Consider the following 25,009-nt stretch of genomic DNA (forward strand, 5'->3'; position numbering starts at 1 on the left):
AAAATAGCCCTAATCCAGGTAGTACGTTTGCCTCAGTGAATATGCAAGATGCGGCATTTACACACTATTTGGCAAAGTGAGAGGAGAAATGTAAATAGATTATAATAGCACATACACTGTGATCTGTCAAACCTGGTGACTGCATCTATTATTAATAGATTTCAATTCAAGGCGTAAAGTTAAAGATTTTTTTTCCATTGGCCCACCCATTTTTAACCCGGGCCCACAGTGCGTGTGACACATGCGGCTGCATGATAGCCGCTGCTGCCTGTCACGCGCTGAGGACAAAGCGCGTACATCCAATCCGTCTCTGACCACTTTTCCATCTCCGTGGGGGACGCATAGCACACGGTGTTTGTGCAGCAGCTCAAAAAGAAGCCAAAGGCCAACGAGGAAGCGCTCATAGAAGTGCTCGACGCACGTCCCGGGGATGTATTCACCAATATCAACAGTCTCCTGCATGCGCGCTCCTCACCTCACCCATGACAACATGTAGAAAGACTATCTTCAGCTGTCAAAAGGATCAAAACATGCAACAGTGCCACAATGTTGACTGATAGACTGAACTCTTTGTCCCTGCTTTCTTTCAAAAAAGAATTGACCGATTCTCTGGACTATCAGGACATTATTGCTGTGTTCAACACAAGACCGTGCCGTCTCCTGCTGTAAATGTCCAAATCCAGGAAGAATTGTATTTTATGAATCAGTTATCTTGAGTTAAGCTTACTGTCATTCTCCCGTTTATTTTAATAAATTGCAAACGTTGTTATGAATGTGCCCTGCGTATCTTTCTGTCCCCTTTCTGTGCGTAAAAGAGCTTATCAGTGAGACCCCAACCCAGTGATCATATTTTCCGGGTGTGTAGAAGTTACACAGCAGTGACTCTGGTGTAAAACATAATCTGCACAGGAGTCTGAGGGAAGTGGATCCCAACACCAGTCATCCACTGCTCGTACTGCTGCAGCTGGAGAGCGCGTTCTCCAGCTGCACCCGTCACTCACAGCAGTCCTTCACTTTACGTGAGACCGCGCCAGCGATTTTATTTTCTGCGCCCTCGTAATTAAAGAAGCGAAATAACGCCATAAAACCTTACCTAAATCTAACCTCCCAATTCCAACCCTTAATGCTGAGTGTCAAGCAGAGTGGCAATCGGTCCCATTTTTATAGTCTTCGGTATGACCCGGCCGGGAATTGAACCCACGACCTCCCAGTCTCAGGGCGGACACTCTAACCACTCAGCCCACTGAGCTGAAAAAAAAAATAAAAAATAAAAATCCAGCCTTATTGGATAAATTCGGCGGGCCGGATTGAAACGCATAACGGGCCGTATTTGGCCAGCGGGCCGGGGTTTGCCCATGTTTGGCTTAGAACCACGTGAACCTCCATGAAAAAAAATCCATCACTAACAAAAAGATGGCAGATGCTCCAATGTGAAATCCATGTGCTGTCAAATGAATGAAAGCGGAGCCACACAGTCGGACACTGCTACTAACAGAACACCATATAGTGAACAGCATGCGAGTATGTTTTGAAAAACATTTTGGCGTGCATATTGTATTAAATGTGCTATACTAGCCATTCATCCAATTACAATAAAGCTTTTAAGCGTCTCTGAGAAGATGACATTTATCCCAGCTAAAGGTAGCTTTTACAATAACACTATTGTGTGTTAAAATATTTAATGTGTGACTGCTGATGTGTATATACAGTGCTGCTCAAAAGTTTGGGAACCCTGCAGGCATGGTCAGATTTTTTGTATAAAATATTAAAATTACCTTATTAAATGTTTAGTCATACCCCAATCTACAATGCTGACATTGAAAATAATGGACTTGAACAAAAACAATGATGATATTGTCATTCATTCTTTAACAAAAGTTGTTGATTTAAGAAAAACTCATGGGTGGAAAAGTATGTGAACCTCTCTCTTAACCAGACATTGCACCTCCTTTTGCAATGATAACTTCATCCAAACACTTTCTTTCGTGACCTATCAGTCTTTCAAATCTACTTTGAAATTGCACACTCCCTTCTCACGGCGACAATGGGGCATATTTTCCTGTTTGCCGTGAAGTCAATTTCTTACAAACCTTTCTCATGTAACCCGTGGGGGTGGCTTTCCTCTGCGTTGTATTGTGTTTTTTAACAAATGGAGTCAAATTTGGTTATTTTCTACAGCAGCCTGTGTGCATGAAAGACTAATGAGTGTGTACAGCCGCGACGTCCTCGTTAGCTCTCCTGGAGATCAAAAGCAAATCTCAGTAAAAGGCACGCTAACTAACGTTAGCAGCATTAGCTCCATTCAACGACGGACCACGGCTCAAAAATGTTGTGTAGCAAGCACAACACCAGCTAGTAAGCATGCAAAACATCCTTAGCAATAGATTCATTGACATGGTGCAACCCAATTAATATAACACCAAGTTTTCATAGCATCAATCGTCGCGACTAACGAGTGGCCGAGGCTCGCGCACGTAAAGTGACGTCACTGCGCAGCCGTCATCCACAGCGCGCACACCAGCCCATGTTCTCATGCACAGGTCATAAAACAAAAGAAAAATATTCACATTTTATCCCAAATATAATGAGTGCTTTTGGTGAAATTAACAGAACAGTGTAACCTGTTACACTTAGCACCTCAAATGAGCGGCGATTCTTCCGTCTCAGCTTCTGACACACCCAGTGCAGAGTGCGTACATTTCATGAAGGTGTGTAATTGACACAATTAAAGTGGGGAAATCTGCGCAGCCATTTGTGATTTACGCACCCTAGAGAATATGCCCCAATCTGCATATGATGTCACATCCGCAGACAGAAGGCAGGAAATTCGAACCCTAATCCAGGCTGAAAACTATTGGTCAGAAGCTTGCAGGAATTCTTACACCCAATTCACACTGACTGCAGAATCGATTCACACCGATTCACACTGCGTGCATTGTGTGAGCTATCCGTGTCTGGAAATCTGCACCCGCCAGACCACAAGATCACGGGGGTTCACGCTGGAGAGTTGAGTTCACGCGATCACAACCGTCTATATCAGAGGTGGGCAATCTCGGTCCTCGAGGGCCGGAGTCCTGCAGGTTTTGTAGGTTTCTCACTTCCAACACAAGCTGATTCCAATCAACAGGATCGTTATCAGGCTTATGCAGAGCTTGCTGATGAGCTGATCATATATCAGCTGTGTTGGAGAAGGGCAACACGCAAAACCTGCAGGACTGCGGCCCTCGATGCCCACCTCTGGTCTATATAGAGTCCTATTGGTAATTAATAGCCACGTTTGCCTGTTGTTACATCAACATTATTTTTGGGACTTCTACCATGTGTAAGTATGTTTTGTGTTTAAATGTTGTTATTTTGTCATGTTTAATTTATTCTGAGCTCATTTTTTTGTCTAAAATGTCTGACTTATGTCATGCTATGTAGTTAGCTAGCTTCCCTCACCCCAAAAATGACTTCGCAAACTGTTTTATTTTAAAATATACCAGATCTACCTTGATGCCAACACTCGACTTCCTGTCCGGCTCGTGTAATTTCTTCAGCTTCATGAAAATCCGCATGCGGCGTCCGAAAAAAAATAGAACGCTTGCGGAAACCTTCCGCAGCGCTGCATTTCTTCAGCACCCCATACGCACCGCACTGCAGCTGGTGTGAATTGACAGTGACACGCTGACTCGAATGCTTTCTATTCCTTGCGGCAGCCGTACGGAAAAAACGCACCGCGTCCATTCCGCAGTCAGTGTGAATTGGGCATCTAGCCACAGGATCAAAGTCACGTTTTGTCTGTTGGAGATTAGAAATAAACAATCAAAGTAATCCAGAAAACGTGTAAAATCATTTAATTTACCTGTCCACCTGAAAAAAAGCACCAAATAATGACAGTGGTATCAAGATACCATTTGCTATTTCGCAACTAAAGCATAAAAAAACAGCTAAGCAAATGATTATCAACCCATTGTCTTAGTAGTCAACATCAACAAATGGCGCTACAATTAGACTTTCCTTCAAAGTTGTGTATCACAGTAAAAAAACTATTGCCTGGGGAAAGAAAAGCCGAGTTATGTAAACACTAGGGGTGGGAATCTTTGAATGTCTCACGATTCTATTCTATTCCGATTTTTGGATGTGCGATTCGATTCAGAATTGATTTTCGATTAAGAACGATTTTTGATTCAATGTTCAAGGAATCCTAATGATCTACTCCAGTCTAACTCGCTAATGCTAATTAGTGCGCTACTCGCAGCACTTTTGTCACTCAAAAGAACGGCTCCATGCTGCAAAAAAACTACTTTAATTGGAATAACTTCAGACCGCGTGGAACCACACTGCCCCTAAGTGGCCAAATTGGGTACAACATGAACAGCGCTCCCAATAAAGGCACACAGAAACAAATCGAAGACAGTATAAAATACTTTAAATAAAATAGATTTTTGTACATTTAAAATCGATTCTGAATTGTACTAAATGAGAATCGCGATTCTTATGAGAATTTATTTTTTTGGTAAACACCTCATCAGGTTCTATAAACATTCATGTTTATGTATGCCATGTCAAGGGTATGTGTGTGTGCAGTTTATGCAGGGCAAAATAATGCTTCCGAACCCCCTGAGCATGTGGCCATGTGAGTCCTGAATCTGGAACACAGGCCAGTTTCTTGTCTGTATATAGTACATAGGGAACCTTGAAGTTGGAACAATGAAGAATGAATAAATGTGGTGAATGAATGAATAATGACTATAATAATACACTAAATGATAGAATTCCCATTGCATCACACCATGTTTATAATTATGTGGGTCAGAAAAAAAGGCTAGCATTACTTGAATATCACATCTCATCCAACGCCACAATGCAGGTTGTACCATCCAAGGTCAAACTGCTGTTTGCCTTTTCCATTTCAGATGTAAGACTGGAACAGCAAAATATTTTGCTGTTGCAAAGAACTGCGTTTCCTTCCTAATATTATCTGTCCTCCCTTTTAAGTTGCCAATACCTACTAACCGAGAGGAAATTGAAAATAGACGAAAAGTATCAAAACACAGCTAATGAAAAGAATCAGATTACAACTGCATTAGTCATTTTACATAGCTATGATCTGATGTACAGTTGTGCTTGAAAGTTTACGTAAACTTATGAGCACAACTTAAAATGTACAAAAGCTAAATATTGCTTAATGACTGACTTAATTTAGGATTTTATGGACATTAAACCTTTTCTCACCATACAGTGTGCCTATAAGTTTACATGCCCTCAAGGTATGTACTTTCAAGCACAACTGTAGCTGTCGCAGCTATCGGAAAACACTGAAGCTGGATGGTGGTTTACAGATCCATACCATACTGAACAAGTCATTCTGGCATAGACACCTTGGTATGTTTACACCATTTTTCATCTTATTTCATAAAATTTTTGATTTTTACCGTTTCTAATGTTCAAAAATATCTTTGCCCTATCTAAAATGAAACCTATTAGAATTTCCTCTGTGAGTGTAGGTTTAATTTGCTTTAGGAATATCATGACAACACTGAGACCTGTAATCATTTTATTCACAATAACTTAGTTATGAAATTTTCATAACGTCTCAACTAAAAGCAATGACAAAAGCTAAAAATGTGATTAATTGATTCTATTGTTATTGTCTGATTTTTATTTCAAAAAGAGCTGATGAGAGGAAATTACATTCTGGAGGTAGGGTTAGATAAAGACGGATAAGAATGCTTCAGTGAATAGCAGACCATCATCTCTCTTCTCCTTCATTACTTTTTTATGAATACACACTAGGACTTAAATTACTTCTCTGAGCCACTGCTTCAAATCAAAGTGAGCTTCACTTTATCCTCTCCTCACATCTTTATATGCTGTTTGCTCAGTAAAATAACACAATAATAATCATTAAGTGGTCAGTCTTGCAAACTTTTTTTTTTTTTAAATGCCAAGTAAAACCATTAGAAAGCCTATAAAACACAAACAATATCTTGGTACATTACTTTTACACACCGTCTGCAATGTAAGAGAACAAAAAGCCTTTGGCTTGTCATGCATCTGCCTCTGAGGATAACTGCTTAATCACACAAAAAGCGTTATGAAGCTGAGAGAGGGAAGGGCAGATGATGAAGAGGAAAATGAGTAAGGTCTGTTACACTCAATTCTTCTCATTTGGGAACTTTGTAGTGTATTGGCATCTTTAGTCTCCTCAAAAGATGCGAACAATGTGTAAAAGAAAGAAGAGGGCCTGACCGTTAGAATCAACATGACTCAGGAAACCAAAGATGTAAATTCTGTGAAGCAGACACATTTTTTTGTTGGATAAAATCTGCTTGATTAGTCATATTTTATAATGAACAAAATAACAGACAAATGTCAAAATAGCTTTGTCTTGTGTCTCATTTACATTTTAATGTGTTATTTCAAACGTTTGCTATTCAGTGTCATCCCACATGCTGCCTCTATTTAGGAATTAGCATAAAAAATGTCAGTAGCAGAGGTCTAGGAAAATGGTCATTAGAAACAAATTTCAATATGGTTATGACTTTACAAGCAATATGCCAGTATTTTTGACAAAATAACATGTTTTTAGCATATGATTAACATTCAAAATAAATGAAACCTGGCCTTAATAAGTGTAGTGCTGAAGGTTTCCCTTTCAGTTAATTAAGCATGAAACCAAAAGCCAATAGAGCAGGGGTTACCAACACCGGTCCTCGAGGGCCCCTATCCTGCCTGTTTTTTTTTACGCTTACCTCCTCCAACACACCAGATTCAAATGATTAGCTCATCAACAAGTTCTACAGAAGCCTGATTCTGATCATTTGAATCAGGTGTGTTGGGTTGCATGATGGCATCTAAAAAAAGCAGAAAAGGGCCCCTCGAGGACTAGAGTTGACCCCTATTGGAGATGTTTCCCTCTTCCAACAAACCCGATTGAAATGATCAGATCTTCAACAAGCCTGATTGTGATCCTGATCATTTGAATCAGGTGTGTTGGAGTAGAGTTGCATGATTGCATCTCAAACATGCAGGAAAGGGGCCCTCGAGGACTGAAGCTGCAACGCCCAGGCGCATCTCCTACTTCCTCTCTCCGCAGCTTTGAGAGACAACGAAGTGGATGAGGCTACATAGTTTTGTAACATGGCATTGAGGGACTTATCCCTCCTTTCTCGGGAGCATGGCCATGGTGTCTTTTCTCATTGAGGCGCGCCGTCAGGTCTGGTTGGCTCCATCTCCCTTGCGAGAGCCGTCCTAGAAGGCACTTCGTCACCTCCCTGTAGTTCCGGGTCAAGTTTTCGGTTCGGCAGCGACAGGAGCGCTGGAACGTACAGTGTGTGCTAATGACGCGAGGCGTAAATTTGCTAGCCTTGCTCCGTCAAAGACCTCTGCCACATACTGTGCAGAGCTTTTGACCTAGAGGGAGGGGGGGGGTTCTGGAGCTCGTTGTCCCTCACAGGGACATGTCACGGACACCCGTGAGGTTCGTCTCTCTGGCCGAGGGCCCCATGGTCAGCCCCGAGCTACACACACCACGCCTCGTCCATTCCCGGACCACTAAATCTGGGAGGGCCAGGGCTTGAGCCCGAGGGGCCAAAAGTTGGTTACTTTTCCTGTCGGCAGCTTAACTACTGGGATGCCTTCGCTTTGAGGCCCATGGAGGCTTTCAACTTTGTCTCATGGGTACAGGATTCAGTTCCAACGCTGGCCCACTTTCTTCAACCGGTGGAAAAGGCACTAGCTCTATATCAAGAGCTAGCGACCCTCCTCGCCAAGTCCGCTATCGAAGCAGTGGATCCCTTGGCTCATCCAGTGGGATTCTACTCCCCCTACTACCTTATTCCAAAAAAGACAGGCGGATTACGCCCTATCCTGGATCTGAGAGGTCTCAACCATTACCTCAGGGTGTTGCCCTTCCGCATGCTGACTACATCAGCCGTGTTGAGGACAATCGCCTGAGAGGAATGAATCACGTCAATCGATCTGAAGGACGCTTGCTTCCACGTCCCTATTGCTCCTCAGCACAGAAAGTTTCTCCGCTTTGCCTACAGGGGTCGCCACTGACAATCCAGATTACTCCCATTCGGGCTGTCAATCTCTCCCAGAGCGTTCACAAGTGTAATAGCGGTCAAGTGGCATGAAGGTGCTCCCCTACTTGGACAACCGGCTGATATGCGCATTGTCCAGGGCTCAGGCACTTCGAGACACATCTACGCTTCTACATCCTGTGTCATGACTTGGACTCAAGGTCAACCTGAAGAAGTCCTCTCTCGTTCCCTCTCAACAGACTGTTCATCGGAATGTCGTTGGACACCACTTCCATGACTGCTCGGCTATCCCCACAGAGGCTAGACGATGTGCCCACCTCACCTCTTTCTTCCGTGCCAATAGGATGCTGCCTTGTATCCTTTTTCTGCATCTGCTGGGCAAGTTAACGTCCCTGACGGCGCTTGTGCCACTCGGCCTGCTGTCGCTGTGACCATTGCACCGGTGGCTGCTCAGTTTCTGGCTCGACCCGCTGCTGGACCGTCGAAAGTGTCTTCGAGTGTCTAGTCCATTCATGAGTGCTCTCACACCTTGGGGTCGCTGGTCTGTTCGGCAGCGATGAGAGTGCTGCTGGATGTGGTACCTGCACATCACAAATGTGTCACCACCGATGCCAGCCTGAGCAGATGGGGTGTAGTTTGGCAACACAGGACTGCTCAAAGCCCGGGGTCTGCGGGGGACAGGTCGCTGCACATCAATATGCTGGAGCTGCGGGTGGTGCATCTGGCCCTCATTTATTTTCTGCCCTCCGTGGCAGGGCGCCATGTCTTGGTACGAATGGACAACACCTCCACTGTGTATCACATCACTCATCAGGAAGGCACGAGGTCCGCCCAGTTGCTACGGTCCTCACGAAGGCTTCTCAAATGGGCCGGCCCCAGTCTTGGCAGCCTGAGGGCCATGTTTCTCCCGGGCATTGTCAATCAGTCGGTGGACTCCCTTTCCCGCCATCGTCCACCTCAGGGGGAATTGGCGTCTCCATCCGGAGGTAGTGAACGCCATTTGGAGTCGCTTTGGCAAAGCGATGATAGATCTTTTTGCCTCTGAGGAGTCCACTCACTGTTCCCTCTGGTTTTCCCTGAGGGAACGGAGCAGCCCGCTAGGCCAGGATGCTCTGGCACACCCCTGGCCAAGGGGCCTTTTATATACTTTCCAACCTCTCCCCCTCATTCATCTGACCCTTCAGAGGATACTTCTGGAAGGTCACACGTTGCTGGTGGCCCCTTTTTGGCCAGCCCAGACTTAGTTCCCTCTCCTCCACAGTCTCTGCTCCTCCGAACCGTGGCTCCTGCCCAGTCGGTTGGATCTGCTGTCTGAACAGCGGGGTCAGATTTGGCATCCTGATGCCCGTCGGTTCCATCTGTGTGTCTGGCCGCTGAGGGTCGAGACCCATTGCTGACTGAGTGCTCGTCTTCTGTTAAAGGGCTCCGTCCACTCGTTCACTGTATGCTAGCAGGTGGAAGTTGTTTGCGGAGTGGTGTGCAGGATGTGGGATGGATTCCATGATGTGCCCTATTCCCACTGTTTTAGAATTACTCCAATCTGTTTTCAATAAGGGGCGTTCCCCTTCTCCGCCTAGTGGCCTCCTTCCTCAGGGGTGCCCTTCACCTTCGTTCTAGAAACCCGCCTCGAGTCCCCGCCTGGGACCTTCGATTGGTGCTCGACTCACTGTGCAGGTCCCCTTTCGAGACGTTGACCAAAGGGGAACTTCGCTGGCTGTCTAGTAAGACGGCATTTCTATTTGTGGGCAAGCTCTACGCCCTATCTGTTAGCCCCAAGTGCCTTCGTTGGCACCCCAACAGGGCAGGGGTCACATTGTGTTGCTTACGAAAGAAAGAACAAATAAACAAAGACATTGGCCCGTATGGGGGTTGAACACATGACATTTGTGCTATTAGCACCATGCTCTAACCAACTGAGCTAAAAGGCCACAGAAAAATTTGATTCTGGATAATCAATGGCCTAAAAACTGCTATTTTTCAGTATAGAAAAAAGTTACTGATATCAGTGGTGAAACTTTCCTTTTGGTCTATTTAGAATAAAAGGAGAAGGTAAATGCTTGCTGCCAGTTCATTAAGACTATGTCAATCCACTAAATAAGTTGTCTTACACTAACCAAATGCACATAATTTCAAATGTGAATAAATGAAGGAATAAGACACAATGAAAGGCAATAGCCCATATGGGGGTTGAACCCATGACCTTGGCGTTATTAGCACCATGCCATGCGCTAACAGGCTACAAAACACTGAAATGTTGATAAATCATAAAAACAGCCAAAAAACGGCTGCTTTTTGGTTTGAAAGACAATGTATGAAAAGTCATGAGTGTGAAGTCCCTCTCATACAATTTAGCATAAAACCAAAAGCCAATAGAGCAGGGCCCCTATCTTTCATGTTGTAGATGTTTCCCTGCTCCAACAAACCTGATTCAGATGACCAGCACATCAACAGGCCCTGCAAAAAACTAATCATTTGAATTAGGTATGTGACCAAAAAGAGTTTTCAGAGGACTTTTAGCCGGGGTGAACTAAACTATTTTGCCGTGGTCCTCAAATGAGCACCAGAGATTATTGTTTGGTGCTCATTTTTTGTTATTTGGTGCTATTTTGTTGTTGTTTGGTGCTCATTTTTTCCTGACCCACCGACCTCATTCTTGAACGTACGAGGGTTGAAACCACGACCTTTGCGTTATTAGCACAATGCTCTAACCAACTGAGCTGACAGGCCATAGCATGGTGAAATTTTTTTGCAAAAGGCAAAGGTTGCTTGGAGGCTGTTCATTGAAATCACAGCTGGGCTCTAAATGCATTATGTGTGTAATGAGGTTGGATAATCTGAATCTAATTAAGAGTCACAATGTGACAATACCAATGTTGCAACAAGTTAAATGAGGTGTATACTGAAGGTATTAGTTGATTACTATATTAAGTGTAATCTTTGCGTGTTGAAAAATAATTGAAAAATGAGATCTGATGAAGAAGCCTTCTTTGCAAAGAATTTATTTTAGGAGCTCCTAAAAGACACAAGAGAAAATGCTTACATTCGAAGGTGATGTTAAGCCTCAAGTGTGTCAATATGAAAACACACAGTCGCTTTATAGATGAAAAAAGCATACTCCCCCTGAGGCTGGACAAAGGGTTAGTAATTATAATAGACAGACAAGTGAAATACTGACATGTTTACTCCAGTTCCCCGTCCAAGCCAGAAATATATGATTAGACAGGTAATGCCATGAGACCTAGACTCTCTCAGCCCAACAGTGTTAACTACATGAGAACTTGAGAACTTTACTCCCATCACATTCCTATATCACCAGCTGGAAGGGAGTGAAAAAGTTCCAATATACTTCACAACAACATCATCACAGTTATATTCATTACAATACACAGTTATATTTCCAATATATGTTTATAAGTAAATTCATAAACAGTAAAAATATAAATTGAAAATGTTAAATGTCTTCAGTCCCTCAATGAACAAATATATTTGTTCAAAATAAGACATTAAATCCCTTAGAAATAGTCTAGAGAAAAATTCCAGCCGGATCTTCATCTGATGTCGCCACCGCGGTCATAGCTTTAGAAGTTACAGATTCTACCATCATATAAGACGACTTGTTTTGTACATCTTGCTTTTCAATGGCTGTGGCAATAAGCCGCGTGCACAACGATCTCAAACAAGGAATGCAGCAACAACCGCAAGTTGTCAAAAAAGCTGCAAATACGGATACAGAAATTAAAATTGATGAAACCAAATTTTTATATCTTCCAAAAGCATCCATCCAGTTATCCCAAATTGACGTATCGATACCGGACTGCTCTTTCATTTTTTTATTAAGTGTTCGGAGTCCCTCAATGGCATTGGTTAAACTTCCATCCGGTGCAGTATTATTAGGAATAAAAGTACAACATTGTTCTCCGAACATTGAACAAACCCCTCCTCTCTCTGCAAGTAACATATCAAGGGCTATACGATTCTGAAAAGCCATTAAAGATGTGGCTGACAACTGGCCGTGTACTGCTTCGAAACCTGATTGAGTCCAATTTCCTAGTCTTTGAACATTGTAATTACATAATTAATCCTATCTACATTTTTGTTAATGGTACACCACCAGCAAATCAAAGATTCAAAACCTGAAGCCACCTGGTCCGCAATCTTATACTCATCTGGGACCCCGCGTGGCACTCCAATCGCATCTATGTATGTGGGAACAGTTTGATCCTGCCAAGTGGATCTTTTGGCCCTCTGAAAAGAATGAGCAAAATTTGGTTGCCAAGTATTAACAATTTGCAGAAGGTTATCAACCGATGTAGGGAAAATATCTACTGGCAGAAGGAGGGTGACGAGAGCACAATATCCCTTCACATTCAGAGGTAATTTATCAAATATTCAGCTGTCTCCACACCACCACCAGATGTCAGCTCTGGATTGAGGCTGGAATTTACGACCCACATCTGTCGCTGAAATGCAGTGAGTGGTGTGGTTCAGTTTCCCCAATTGTTTCCCAGTACCTGACATTTTAATACATGAAAAATCACCATCCGCCACTTTATTTGAAAAAATAGGTTTAGTAATTTGCCAATCAACCAGTGGATAAACTTTATCCCATTTAGAGCATTTATCATTGGGGACAGTTTTATTCATTAGTTCCATTACACATTTATCCTCTATTTTAGCAGGAATTACCCTCAATAAAGGTCTTGGGCCCACACATACGATGCAATCTTCTCCGGAAGCCTGTGCTGCTGCATTTGCTAACAGTAGCCAATTATTACTGCCACCAGACAGGCCCGTTGTTACCCGAAACCATTCACTTACTCCATCAATTTGGAAACTAAAAGCTTCCACCCCAGACTCCATTGTGTATTTAGTCATTTTAGGTTGTTCTGTCTTACTCATAGTTTTATCAATGCAAATTAAAATTGGAAAATAGGGATCAGTTCCAGAGAACCATGCCCACAGCATTAGGCCATAACAAAAGGTGTTATTTATGGTTACATTAGGTGGCCGGATATTACCTTCAGGAAGAACAAAAGTTAATTCGAATTGATTTCCCATTCTACTCAATGTTACTCTTTTGCTAAAGAAAACTGCCTCCCCACTGGAACCTGACGGCCAGTATCGGCCACTTTGGGTGGTAATGAAGGTGCTCCAGTCTAGTCGTAAAACACTACCTGTCAAATACCACCAGTACTTGAGCCAAAGGCCCCCCTTCGTCGGCCCCCCACTACTAAATCCCTTCAAAGATTTAATGGGGAGTTTGACAGATGTGTTTGTGTTAGGAGCAACGGTCAGGACAATTGAGTTATTATACGCCCAGGTCATTATCCATGGGATTTGGGTAGAAATAACATTTCTTTTATCACGGTGTGTTGTATTCAAACTCACGTCAAGGGGTTTCATGAAAAACCAAAATGGCACAACAATTAACAAGAGAAAAATTAGCACAATGCAGCAATTAGTAGCAGAGTTCTTCTTCGAAGCCATCTTGAGAAGAAGTTCTTTTGTCGAAGGAGAAGGATGTTTGTCAGTCGTTGGTTGATTTAATTTTTTTTTTTTAGAGGCGATGTCAGCCTTTTTCCGAACCCTGGCTCACTGCCAGAGATCGCAGGAAAGGTCACGGGACTTCATTCCCAGTGTGACTCTATCCTTGTGAATTGATGAAAAGGGGCATGTGACTCAAATCACCATTGAGTGATTTCCCCCTTTCAAACAGCAGATTGACACTTGATCAGCTTTGCCAGGCGAATCAACTGTGCCAATCTTTGCCCATGGAAAAGGCACTCCAATGAATCTCCTCTCAGGACCTCCTCCGCGTGCAGCTTCCCCCCTTGGACTGCTTGTCAGGTAGACACTGGAAACGGGTGTGGTGGGGTCCGTTAGATGGTTCCAACTGGTGTGGGCGTAGATCAGCAGATGGTTGCCCTTGGTGGCAGCGTTGAGCCAGAACCAAAACTAGAACCAGAACCAGCCGGCCTGGTAGATGAGAGATGATACCAAGTAGCTCCTTTTCGATACAAGCGCACCGCACAGGATGTACGCTCCTTGACCTTAAATGGACCTAACCAACGAGGACAAGACCATTTACGTTTAGTTACTTTCAACCACACATATTCACAATCATTTATTTTTGAAGGTACTTCTGGTTGGTTATCTGTTAGCTTAGAGAATGTAGACACTATCTCTTTAATTACTGGGGGCCTCTCAACGTGTGACTCCCCCAGCGGAACATTGGGGGCGGGAAACGACCTGTTTTTATGACCCTCAAAAGGAGTCCAGCCTTTTTATATCTTATGAAGTTTTTGTTTTTTCAAATGGGTTCGTCTGATCCAATATTCCTAAGAAGCCCTTATGATAGTAGATAATGATTAATCAAATATTTTACCATGATATTTATTGTTGTAGATTTAGCATAAATGTGCTTTTTATCATACATCAAATTTCTGTATTTTTTACGCTGGTTTTTATTATAGCAGTGTAAATCGTTTAAAAACAACATCATCTTAACCCAAACTGCTCATGTCCGGCCGGGCCATAAACAGTCTGAGAAGAGATTTATAAATATACTTATACCTTTAATAAACACTGCAGTCCTGCAGTTCATTTTTACAACTTGTCTCATAAAATAATGTCCACCAGGTGTCCCAATGTTCCTTCCACACCTAAATGGCAAATTCAATGGGCTCTAGAAATTATACTTTTCAATTGTTTCTGAAATTGAATATACTTACCTTATTTTCACCATGAGTTGTCTTTGCCAGCACTTACTTTTCATCCCATGGTCAAAGTCCGATCACCTCAATTCTCCTCCTGTGAATTCATTCACTCACATACTATAGAAGTATCACCTCATTCAGACTAACTTATAGTCCTATATTGATTTAATTCAAAGAGGAAAAAACAAAACAGACACCTTGTGTCCTGTTGATAAGAAAAAACAAATTGGGGCAATTTGGCCAACACCAAAACTACAGGAGCAGATCCTGCTTAGCTTGCAACAACAATTCATAAAAACAAAAACCGTTGAGGCGCAAATTTGAATCCTGTCCAGGCAACACAGAGTGAGGGAAAAAAACTAACTAACTGTAAAGTAAGATAAAAGATCAGAATACCTACTTCAAATAAACCAAAAAGTAATCTTAAAATGCTAATTATCCTCACCTTTTCTACAGAGTAGCGGGGCTTGTAAAACACAGTAGGCAACTTTGCAGATCATGACCCAATTAAAAATCAGTGCTGCGACCTAAATCAAAAATTAAAAATTTTCGCCGTAGGTGTTCCAAAACTATGAGTCCAATCTAGAAGCTAAAATTTAAAAGGAAAATGGGCAAACAATTAGAAGACCAAATTCAAAAAGCATCAAACTACGGAAAATATAGTATTAAAGATTAAAATAAATTTTATACTACCCTAATTTACATAAACTGTTCTCAATTTCCGAAACTGCGTTGCTATAGATCACATCTCCTTTTCCGACATAGTACAGAGTGCAAACCGTACTCAAACAGACCAAAATATGACTCAAGGAGCCGATCTCAGATGACTCGAGAACTTTGAGTCAACAACTGAAGTTCATATTCCTTCCTGTCCTTGTAGATCAAAGTTCAAAGCAGGCCTTAGCTGTCACTGGAGACCCCTGACAGTTTCATCAGGACGGCTGTGATGAGAGTTTGAGATGTCTGCTCAAAGAGTTGATAGACATTTTGCTCAGATAAGTCATAAGAGTCATTGAACAGTCACAGGGCGAGCGGATTTACAGTATACCATCCTTTTCGCAGTCCGTGTGATCACTTCCCCCCCCCGAAAGTGACCATTGTTCAGTTCGCCGTTCACTCTGTGCACCAAGCAGAGCAGTAGCCATATTCCCAACAGCCAGGTTTTTCCAACACGTTGGAGACACCCAAGAACAACACCTCTCGTCAAAGATTGAACCTGCCTGAAACACTTATACACTCGGAACAGACAGAGGGAGATGAGATCATAGCAAGAGATTTATATGCTTGTTATAATTAAAAAATAATAATTTTCTCAAAAAATATGTATTTTGTAGTTTCATCTAAATGTGTTCACTACACTATAGCAAGTAATATTACTATATTTACGCATATGTCTACCATAGACTTCTTCTTCATTACATGTTACCTTAAATTATGCTTCCACATGGAGGGAAGTCTCAAATTCCAGGACTTCTCAGACTTCTAGAATGGGACTCAGATAAGGACAAAGGTTAAATCATTTTCACACCTACGAATGAGTCATGAGAGATGTAGGGGGAAAAAATCAAAAATCAAAAGTCTTTTTCAATTAAAATTTGGTTTTATTACTCATTCAACTATAATAAAATTTGGTTTTATTACTCATTCAACTATAAAAAAACACAGACCTGATTTTAAAAATAATATGGAGAGTGGCCTGTAGTTAACACCTAGACCTCTATATCCTTCCACATTCTTCTCTTACCTAGGTAAGAGAAAAACTCCCATTACAGGATACATTGCCCTCTGACTCCTATTTTCCACACAAATCCCCCCTCGTCCCGTTTAAGACACAGGGAAAGAGCAGAAAAAGGGGGGGAATCACATTCAAAACCTTTTTTTTTTACATTACTATACGAAAAACAAACGCCATTATCACACCAGTCTTTTCTACTCAAAAACAACACCAAACATAAAGTTAAAAGTATTAAAGAAAAACAAATGAAATATCTACCCACACATTTCTTATTCACAATTACAGATTCAGTTAACTCCCAAACCACCCGGATAGCCCCCACTTTCCTTATCTAGGTCTCATTCAATTACTCAACAATTCTCTCAACTTTTCAAACTTTTGCGGCACATACGCACACACATACCAACTAGAAAAATTCCCATTATAATCACACAATTGACCCAAGTCATTTTATAACAAAAAACATTCCCTCCAAATCACACAAGTCACACATGCTCCAGATTAGTACGCCATCTAGAATGAATAGACTGTGGAATCTCCGCATGCCGAGCCAATTCCAATCCGAAAACTTTTGCCTTATTTAATCTATCTTCCGGGTCATGTCTCATTTCTAACAATTTTAAGATGGCGGAGATTTTAGCCTAGCATTCGCCATGCGGTCATCGAACACGTTGTCGTTAGCCGAGCCGTGGCTAGCGGACTTCGCTCAACACAGCTTTATAACAAAAACATTCACAGAGCTGCCCAAAGCAAGCATTCTAGCGTTAACCAACATTTGGTCCACGACCTTACATTGTCGTCTCACTTTTCTTCCATTTGAAGAAAATATAGATGTGTTTTTCACGGAGTCAATCAGCATCTGGCGCTGTTTTACACAAGCAAGTTCTACAGACTTCATTAATGCAATCAGACATGTCTCAGATTTTAACGGTGGGAACCAACCTTTATCACAATTAGTGCGTATCCATTCATTTAAAAGATTTTTCATCTTACGCCGTCGCCGTAGTGGGAGCGCTTCAGCCATGACGAGCGTTGCGGCCGTGACTTGTTCGCTTAGCGAGAGGCTCTCAGTATGGACCGGAAGTTTATGCAAATCAAACCACCCTGAGTCTCGGTCAAAAATGTCGTCCATTATATGTAGTAATTTAGTCGTTAATAATATTTATAAAGTCAGTGACGTCTCAATTATGATACTACAATATAACAGATCAAAACTATTCTCATTAATCCCCCCCCAAAAAAAAAAAAATATTTTTTTTTTCAGAAAAATAAAAGCAAAAATAAAAATAAAAAATAAAAACAGAAATTAAAACATCGTTTGCGCGACTTAATAAATATAAATCCAGGATCTTCACGGGCGGCTTATCACACAGCACTCGTACCGTAGAAATATACGGACGGCTAATATCACACCACACACCGTAGCAATATACGGGCGTTTAACAGCTCTTGCTCAGTGTGAGCAATACTGGCGGCTAATACCACACAACTCAACAGCTCTCACTCTGCGTGATCAACACGAGCGGCTAATACCACACAAAAAAATAAAAACAGCCTATTCCTCCGTGGAAACTCAATCTCTTATGCCGTTTCAAACGGCGGAGCGCTCCTACTTGACGTCACTTCCGTACACAACGGGTCTTTACTTCTCATGCATGGTTCAATGTCGTAGTGATTTGCAAAATCGAGGACTTTCGCGTCCCTCCGTAACAAATACGACTTTAAAACCCCACTAACTTGTTCACAGATCTCAAATACAATTTAGCACAGACGTAATGCAGCTTTGAGTAATCCCAAACAAGCAGAATTTCTCTACGTGGATAATTTGTCCACTCACCTTGTTAATATTTGCGCATTTAGAAATTCAGTTGTTCAAAATCATCACAGCTGTTGCAAAAACGTCTCAATTTGTCGCCGTCGGGTTCACCATTTGAAGGTATTAGTTGATTACTATATTAAGTGTAATCTTTGCGTGTTCAAAAATAATTGAAAAATGAGATCTGCTAAAAGACACAAGAGAAAATGCTTACATTCGAAGGTGATGTTAAGCCTCGAGTGTGTCAATATGAAAACACACAGTCGCTTTATAGATGAAAAAAGCATACTCCCCCTGAGGCTGGACAAAGGGTTAGTAATTATAATAGACAGACAAGTGAAATACTGACATGTTTACTCCAGTTCCCCGTCCAAGCCGGAAATATATGATTAGACAGGTAATGCCATGAGACCTAGACTCCCTCAGCCCAACAGTGTTATCTACATGAGAACTTGAGAACTTTACTCCCATCACATTCCTATCTCACCAGCTGGAAGGGAGTGAAAAAGTTCCAATATACTTCACAACAACATCATCACAGTTATATTCATTACAATACACAGTTATATTTCCAATATATGTTTATAAGTAAATTCATAAACAGTAAAAATATAAATTGAAAATGTTAAATGTCTTCAATACTCTACACTGACAATTTCACTATTCATTTGTACATGTTATATTTCTTCTTCGCTCTCTTCTGGTGTTCAAATTGTGCATCTTTAGCCATGTGCTATGACAAGTAATATTTAATGTTGTTATGATTATGGATGTAATTGCGTCATTATCAAGAATCTGTAAACAGCAACTACTTCATACTTTTTGTGTTTTATATATATATATATATATATATATATATATATATATATATATATATATATATATACTCATTTGGATGTAAAATCATTGATATCATGGTTTGGTCAGGCATTACTTAAAAACCTTTGTGAAACAGGGAAAAACAGAGTGAATCAGTCTGGTAAAAAAAAAATGCCTACCTGGTATGTGGGGGTTGGGGTTAGGGTTTGCTTGCTCACCTCTGTGTACCAACGATAGTTTAGACTCCCTGTTACTCGTTACCTCGCTTCACCTCGACCTTGACCATGTCTTGTTACTAGGGATGGCAGAAATGGAACATTGAAACGATCGAATTATTTGGAACAATTGATTCAGAAAAATAATGGAACTTTTGGAATGTTTGAAACATCTTCCCACAGCGACATCTGGTGGCCAATTGTAAAATATCACATTCAAACAGTACAGCAGTGTTGCCAACTCCTTCCAGTAAGAAAGGAAAGTAGCTATTGGCTCACCTAATTTACACAAGTAGCAATCAACGTATAACTGTAATTGAACGCCATAAGACACAGAAATAATATCATGGGAGAGAAAAAGTGAATAACGTTCCAAATCACAAGTTCCGCCTGGGTTTCGGTACGTACAAAAACACAGTTTTGATTTTGAAATCGCTACTTACCTAGCCTCAATCTTGGATTTTTGTCAGCACTTGTTGATTAGATACCTTACACTTTTTCAGCGTTTTTTGTTAACCATTTACCTCTGCGTTTTTGCATGCACCTTTTTGTGTTCATCTTTTGCCCCTTGCCTTTTGGTAAGTGGCTTTTGTTCATACTTTGCTATTGTGTACAGCTTTTAGATTTATTTATTTTTTGTATAAAAACTTTTATCATTGTCTGCGTTTCTACGAGCAGCACACCTCATCCTTAACAGGCTCGGCATGCACTGAACACCTGTGATCACACATGAGTGAGTCTCATGTGATAGACATTTCACTTATTATTATCGGTAAATGACAGGGTTTTTTTGTTCAAGCTTGCTGATACCGATGCTAATGTGTTAGTGCTGTATCGGGACCCCTCCCGATACAAGTATCTGTAATCATCAATGTTTGTATCTATCTTGGTCTAACTGTCCTTAGTCTGGTGTGAGGACAATTGCCATAGTGAGACTATAAACAAGCAAAAAATGGCCTCAAATTTACAAAAAAAAATCTTATTTTAAGCAACAAAAAAAATCGGCCAAATCAGCAAAATTTGCTTGGCAAGAATTCTTAAAACTGGTATAAAAATGTAGCCCTTTTAACACAGTAACAGGTTTTAAAATAAGATATATTTGGCAAAAGAATTAATGGAAAATTAGTGGAATTTGCTTATTATAAGCAAGGAATTCTGTTATGTAAGAAAAGTATCTTTTAGGTGGTATCTTTTATTATTTATTTTTTCTTAATTTGAGAATAGCATGGATAGACAGAAATTACTTGGGAATTTTACATGGGACAAAAGTCATGAGTTTTTTCCCCTTTAATGTAAGAATACCAACAATTTAGTCTATCTATGTTCTTTATTATTGTGCACAGTGGTGTCACTTTGATGTATTTGAACGTTACTGCTATCTATATGTAACAAGTGGAGAGGAATGACATCGGGCGTCTGGGCATATGAATCATACTTATAGGCCAAATGTGAAAGCTGTGATAAAATACAGTTGTACTAATACTGCACATCACTCTCATTTTTGTGAGTTCAATTATATTTACAGATGATTTATGGTCTTCTACAGCTTTGCTTTCCCTTGTACTGACTGACCAGTGAATCACAAAAGAGAAGCTATTTTTTTTTCATGCCCTTCTTCTCCATCCAATGTATACTGTAAGGGTGGAACTTTTCACACTATCTCCCGAAGCTGGGGAACTCGAATGAATGAATGAATGAATCTTTATTATCATTGAGGATGCACAATACAGAGCAATGAAATTGACTTAACAGGCTCAACCCGTCCAAAAAACACGAAAAACAATGATCAACCAAGGGAGACAGTATGGAAAGGCCTGTTGGTTCTCGTTTATCAGCGCCCCGAGGTCTTAGGTAAGAAGGGAAGATACTAGGGAGGAGGGGGGTTTGGGGGGTTGGGTGAACTTGCACATACAGCACACATAACAGATCACAAGACTTGCACATACATGTACAGTAAGAGATGGGGAGGATGGTTTGGTGGGGGAAAACGTGATGGTTCCAGGGTGAACTAGCAGCTCAGTAAGCAAGCACTCTGCAGCGCACCATTGACTATCTGTTATTTCTGTTACTTATTTTTTTTCCACTGATAACACTCTTAGAAGCGTATTTTATGCTAGGATCCCGGTATGAAGTAATGAGAGCCTCTCAAAGAACGGACTTCATGATTTGCATCAACCATTTAGAATATATTATCTCCATTTTGTGAATTGTGACTGACAGTTAGGCTTACATACTGCAGCTAATTTTGTCCAGAGGAGCTTTGCTTTCATTTTTTTATTGATGGTTCTGACAACATGATGACAAATCTCTGAGTAGCACTCAGAGATATACATATAAGAGAACATTTTAGATCTTATTCCTACCAACGAAATGTGTATATAACTCTTCTCCCAGACTTATTGGTACACCTGTATGCCATACATGGTGGCGCTTTTGCCAGACAGACACAAAAATAATGTGCAAATGCTGTGGAGAAATCATTGTAGTCAAGTTAGGCTGTGTTAGTGAGAGGCAATGTAAGATGGCTGTCGGTGGCTTCACTTCTCCCATTGGCGAGCATTGTTGGGCCATTCATATATTAGCCTGTGGACGAGGATACGACATATACTGCAGTCATACCGAATGCAAATGCAGATGGAGCTTATTCTGTCCTCAGTGTGTATGGCCAACATAAATCGACAGATAGCGAACAGTTTTCAAAATAAATGAAGAGGCTGGAGTAAAGTTGCCTTTTTACTGTTGTTTTCTATGTATTCTTCTTCTTCTACTGTAAAACTGAAACATACAATACAATAATATATCACTAAAATATACATGCACACACAAATGACCACACAAGTAGCCGTGCATAATATGAAAATAATCTAGAATGCAATCTACACTTAACTGCAACATCACTGGCGTTAGAAATGCAAATAAACAATCAAATGCCCTCATGAAATGAAAAGCAGCATTAAAGTAAAAAAAAGGAACTTACAAGCAATGCTTTTCTCTGGCACAAGTAACATAGGAAGTCAAATCGTGAAAACTGTAGCCATAGAATAGTAGCGTAAGCTAGCGTGTGGTTTGCCCACTGCCCACTATTAACTGGAGGTGTCATGTGATCATCCACCGGAACACAGCCGGAGTCAACAAAAAAAACAATTACACAAGAACAAATGTAGAGGGAGACAAAACACCACAAACAAGACAGCTCCAACAGGTCATGACACTCCCCGTCTTAAATACCACTATCTGAAGAACCAAAACACATCTAAACAACAGAAATAGTTAACTTTGTTCCATGTCTTCCGCACTCTTCAGAAGAATCATCTCGGAGACTGGCCTCAAGAAAGTCTTTGCTAACCCAAATCTTGTAACTTTGAGTTCGACCTTCCGGATCTTTCCATGCTGATCAGGGAACGTTTTCTTGACTAGAGCCATGGGCCACTCATTTTGCTTCACCTGGCTGTTTTTTTAGCAGGACCAAGTCGCCTTCATTCAAATTAGGGCGTACGTCCTGCCACTTGCTATGGCTCTGAAGTGTTGGCAGGTATTTGCGTCTCCATCTATTCCAAAAGGTGTTGGCCAGGTGTTGCACCTGTCTCCATTGTTGGCGATGGAGGTCTTTGCTGTCAAAGGTTCCTGGAGGAAGAGGGTAAGTACACACCTTCTGTGTCAGGAGTGAAACAGGGATCAGAAAAAAAGGTGAGTCCGGGTCTGAAGAGATTGGAACAAGCGGCCTGGCATTAATGATCGCCACGACCTCTGCCAGTTGACAGCACCTAATGCTTGAGGCGTGAAAAGCTGGTTTGCATAAGCATGGAGTCCAGTATTCGTCGAGAGATGCCAATCATGCGTTCCTTCATCACTCAAGTACTTCCTGACATTGGGCTCTTTGGGATTTGTTACGAGCATATGCAGTTCTTTGCAGACACCTGTAAAGTTGGTTCCGCAGTCGGAACGTATTTGTTTAGCATGTCCACGCATAGCAAAGAAAACACGCAAGGCGTTAATAAAACTTGATGCATCCATTGCCTCAATCAACTCTATGTGCACGGCGCATGTGCTCATGCACGTGAAAAGCGCAGCCCACTTTTTGTTGTTAGCCTGACCGCCGTGGGTTCGTCTTGTGACAACACTCCAAGGACCTAACACGTCGAGCCCGACGTAGGTGAAGGTGGCTCAGAGCTCAACAGTTTTCCCATGAAGCTTGTTACATATAATGCACTTGCGCAAAATCCCGTTGATACATTTTCTGGCACCAACAATCCAGAATCCTGCTGTGCGGATAGACCCTTCTGTAAAACCCTTCTGTGATAATGACGAGTAGCATTGCAATATGGCTGCGGCCTGGGATGACAAGAGGCAGCTTTTCTCTTGTGTCAAGTGCAGTCTGGTTGAGCCTGCCACCAATTCTTAGAAGACCATCATCATCGACATAAGGATTCAGTTTCCTCAGCAAACTGTCTTTCGAAATGTTCTTCCCGGCAGTCAGGCAAGAGAACTATTTTCTTTAGGTTTCTTCTTGCACACACTTGATGATAAGCATTTCCGCTTAGAACAACTCTTCTGCAGTGTGAAGCCTTTTACAATGATGTCAACCACTACAATCTTCAAAAAGTGATGTGTGTTGAAGGTATTATTTGATTACTATATTAAGTGTAATCTTTGCGTGTTCAAAATATTTGCATTGAGATCTCTGAAGAAGTTTCCTTTGCAAAGATTTATTTAAGAGCTCTTAAAGACACAGGAGAAATGCTTACATTCAAAGGTGATGTTAAGCCTCGAGTGTATCGAATATGAAAACACCCACTCTTTTTATCCATGAAGAAGCTTCCTCTCCCACTCACAGGCTGGACAAAGGGTTAGTAATTATAATAAGCAGATATGTGATATACCGACATGTTTACTCCAGCTCTCCTACCAGCCCGGATATATGATGTAGACAGGTAATGATCTTGGACCTTCAGTTTTTACGACATAATGAGTAATGGCATCAGAACTTGCCTCCCTTTAAGGCACACACATTTTTATCTCCATGAGAACTTCTACATTCTTTCTTATCTTCATGAGAACTGGAAGGGAGTAAAAGTTCCAATATATTTCACAACAACATTATCACAGTTGATCTTTTTTAACTACACAGTTTATATGGCATCTATATACTTATAAGTAAATTCATAAACAGTAAAAATATAAATTGAAAATGTTAAATGTCTTCAGTGTCAAGAATGTAATGGCTCGCACCAATGATTTCCAGGATGAAAAGCGCTCAAACCGATGAGATCCCATAGTAGCTGGAAGGACAGACAGTGTGTTAGCATGAGAACGCACCTCAGTATCCAGATCTGGAGTAACAAGGTGTGTTACATAGGAACGAAGTAAGAAGTAAGGCTCCTCTTCTGAAGTGGACACTCCTTCAGGCAAGGACAGGAAATGAGGCTCGGTGAGCCATGTTGTGTCAGCAAGCTCAGCAGCAGTTACAGATCGAGTCGCAACATCTGTGTGCTACTGCTCGGGTTTGGTGGACTTTCTGATTCGCTGCACTCTGTTGGCGATGTACACATAAAACCGTCTGGTCTGGTTGTATATGTATCCCAAAACAACTTTGCTGTCTGTGTAAAACTGCATTGTGTCTATGCTGACATCCAACTCTCTCTCCACCAACACCGCCTTTTCCACTGCCAATACAGCTG

General features: G+C 41.4%; 1 protein-coding gene and 1 pseudogene across 5 annotated transcripts in view; both read left to right on the forward strand.

The window, feature by feature from the left end:
* LOC144050774 (SH3 and multiple ankyrin repeat domains protein 2-like) overlaps positions 1 to 25,009 on the forward strand; it is a 280,805-nt gene that overhangs the window by 13,356 nt on the left and 242,440 nt on the right. The gene's annotated exons all lie outside the window — the stretch shown is intronic.
* Positions 8,587 to 9,427, forward strand: LOC144050278 (uncharacterized; annotated as a pseudogene).

This window comes from Vanacampus margaritifer, chromosome 4 (assembly GCF_051991255.1).
Source record: "Vanacampus margaritifer isolate UIUO_Vmar chromosome 4, RoL_Vmar_1.0, whole genome shotgun sequence".
NCBI classification, from domain to species: domain Eukaryota; kingdom Metazoa; phylum Chordata; class Actinopteri; order Syngnathiformes; family Syngnathidae; genus Vanacampus; species Vanacampus margaritifer.